This window comes from Sminthopsis crassicaudata, chromosome 6 (genome assembly GCF_048593235.1).
Source record: "Sminthopsis crassicaudata isolate SCR6 chromosome 6, ASM4859323v1, whole genome shotgun sequence".
NCBI classification, from domain to species: domain Eukaryota; kingdom Metazoa; phylum Chordata; class Mammalia; order Dasyuromorphia; family Dasyuridae; genus Sminthopsis; species Sminthopsis crassicaudata.
In genome coordinates this window covers 36207237-36210132 of record NC_133622.1, presented here as the reverse complement: position 1 = coordinate 36210132, position 2896 = coordinate 36207237, and the positions used below count along the sequence as shown (strand labels likewise).

Sequence of the window (2896 nt, the reverse complement as noted above, 5' to 3'; positions counted from 1 at the left end):
CACTCATCTCCCTTCCTCCTTCTTAGAAAAGAACCAGTAGGAATATCTAACACATTAGTAACAGGAGATACAATATGAAATGATACCTCAGGGAAAAAAATAAATGGGGTGGGCAGGGAGTACAGTATACAAATAGAGAATAGTTAATTCAAATAACATTTAAAGGATAAGAGTTGACTTTTTGGTTATAACCAAAGGAAAGGATTTAAGAATCACTGTAAATTATATGTTGAAATCCATGGCCCCCTGAGCTTTTGTGGTCAAGAAAGGCCACCCATATTTTGACATTCTCATCTTAACGCAAAATCTTAGCACAGTCAGACATATTATAATATATTTTGTTTAAGGGAGATATAATCAAGCTGGAAACAATTCAAAAACAAATTAAGGGGGGCCTTTCTAAATAGAGTTAAAAACATTAGGACTTTTCAGTCTTGGATAATAAAACTGAAAAGGATATAATTTAAATACAGCCTTGAAGATCAAGCTAAAGAGGTCATGGATTTATTTGCCAATTCCAACAAAACTAGAAATAGGAATATCTCTTGAAGTTTAAAAAGAAGTAAACTTAAGATCTAAAAAGAACTGTTTCTGTTACATAGTAAGTAGCTAACTTAGGAATAGTGGATTTTTTCAATTTTCACAATGAAAATACAAATAAGTTCCAAAGGACATTAGCAAAATTAATGAACAGTTGTTCTAGATTCCACGGCATACTGACATGGAGGGGACCCTGGTATTTTTAAATACTATATCAGAAAAATATAAGTGCTGACAGATCCCGCCAACTGGGAATAATTGAGTACAAGATATAAGGATTAGCTTCTCTGGAAGCTCATCATCATGTTGATGATATGATTAAAATTTCATCTAATTTTTTTCTTTTACCAAGATCATATTCTAGGACACAGGGGATAGAGTTGAAATTAGCAGGTGTTTTTATACCAATAATATCACATATCTTTATTTATTGAAGTAATGAAGATAGGCTTATGCTGAATTTCAGAAAGAATTTTTCAATTTGATATAATAAAAATATGTTCCTTTCCACAAATTATTCTGATAGTCAGATGAAGTGGTATCTAATAGAACCATAACTAAGAATACACCTGCCCTTTAGGTGTGTACTTCCTCCTGCAGCATACAACATTTAAAAATATAAATGATTTCAATTTAATTTGAGGATGAGAAGAGGATTAAAAATAGGGATTAAAACAATGAGAGGAAGCGATGCTTGGAAGAAGTTGCATTGTGATGTGGAACAATCTGATCCCTGTAGTCCTGTCCTAGCAACTCAGAGCTTCAAGTCTGGGAGATATTATTGGGAGGTGACAGTGAGAAACAGTTCTGCTTGAGATGTTGGTCTTTGTGAGAATTCTGCAAAAAGAAAGGGAAAAGTTCCACCATGTTCTTCTATTGGATACTGGCTTTTGAGTGTGAGACAAAGTTATTATCTAGTCTGTACCATACCTCGGACCAGAATTCCCTTAACAGGGAAACTTTACAAAGGGGGATCTTTCTGGATTATGAGATGGGAGATATAGTGTTTGATGATGTAGATAGGAGATGCTATATCTATATATACACCAGCTCCTTTTTAGAGTCTCTCTTCCCTATTGAAATAGTTCTTTCCCCTTATAGCCAGGGCATCCTTTCTCATCAACTCCCTCTCCTTTTAATGCAGAAATCTTGTTGTATCAGGAGACATCCACACTCCAGATGAACGCCTCCCTCCTCCTCAAAAAATCCTCCCTGGCCCCAAAAAATCCTATTTAAGATTATGCTTAGGATTTATCTCTAACTATACTCTCTATTGGGCTTAACTCCAAGAATGAAAATATTTTGTTTATAGACCCAGTATCAGATGAGGCTGAAGAAACCCTATAGGAGGAGTATGACATTTACCTGGAAACATCCTTCAGAGAGGAACCCAGCCTGTGACCACCATACATGACTTTTCCCCTCCTGTATTGTGATGAACTTCATTTTGAGGGCAGGGAGTTTTCTTATTTTGTAATATTCATGCAATGAACTGCATACAAGAGGGAAGTCAGTATAAGATAGATTGAAGGTCCATACATGAGAGACACAATTAGCTCCATAAACTATATGAGTTTAGAAAATTCAAGAATGAGGAAGTTTATTTCCAAAAGGCAGATGGAAAGGATCACCACCCACCAATGAAACAAAAGTAAACATAACAAAATTATAAAGATCAAGCAAGACTCAAGTGAAGACATATGAGAAGACATTTCCAATCTACAACTTGGTGGCAGTGGGAGGTCCACATATATTTATTTTATGCTGCACATGTTTTGGGGCTTTCTCAATCTATTGATCAATTATGCTGAACGCCCCTCTAAAAGCCAAACAAGCCACTATTTGTTTTATGGAATGACTCTCGTGGAAAGTTGGGGGGGTGGGGATACCATACATGAGAGACTATGGTCATATAAGAAAAAAGAATCAATAAAAATATTATTGTTTAAAAGGAAAGAGTTTCTTAAATTAATGTAGAGAGAAATAAGCAGAATCAGAAAAAAAGGCTTATTCCCTTTCATCAACATTATATAAATGAACAATTTTGAAGATTCTTATAAAATGATTTAAAATGAAATGACTGTAACTAGGGAAATAATTTATACAATAAAACACTGGGATTGGGGGGGAGAACCACCACCAGGGTCTCTGTCTTCCCTAGTTCTGATTCTGTCTGAGTCTTTCCAAGCTTATATGCTCTCTCAGAATAGGTGTGAATCTTCTAGTATATTAAGTACTAAGTACATGTACTGAACTACCATTGTCTTTATCAATTTTCACCTTGTTTCAAGTTCAGAGTTCTAGCCCATAACAGGACAGTGTAAGATGGCAGAGAGCTGGATAAGTAAATTTGAAA

General features: G+C 35.2%; 1 pseudogene; it reads left to right on the top strand.

The window, feature by feature from the left end:
- Positions 1 to 1184: 1184 nt before the first annotated feature.
- Positions 1185 to 1887, top strand: LOC141547253 (E3 ubiquitin-protein ligase TRIM39-like; annotated as a pseudogene).
- Positions 1888 to 2896: the final 1009 nt, after the last annotated feature.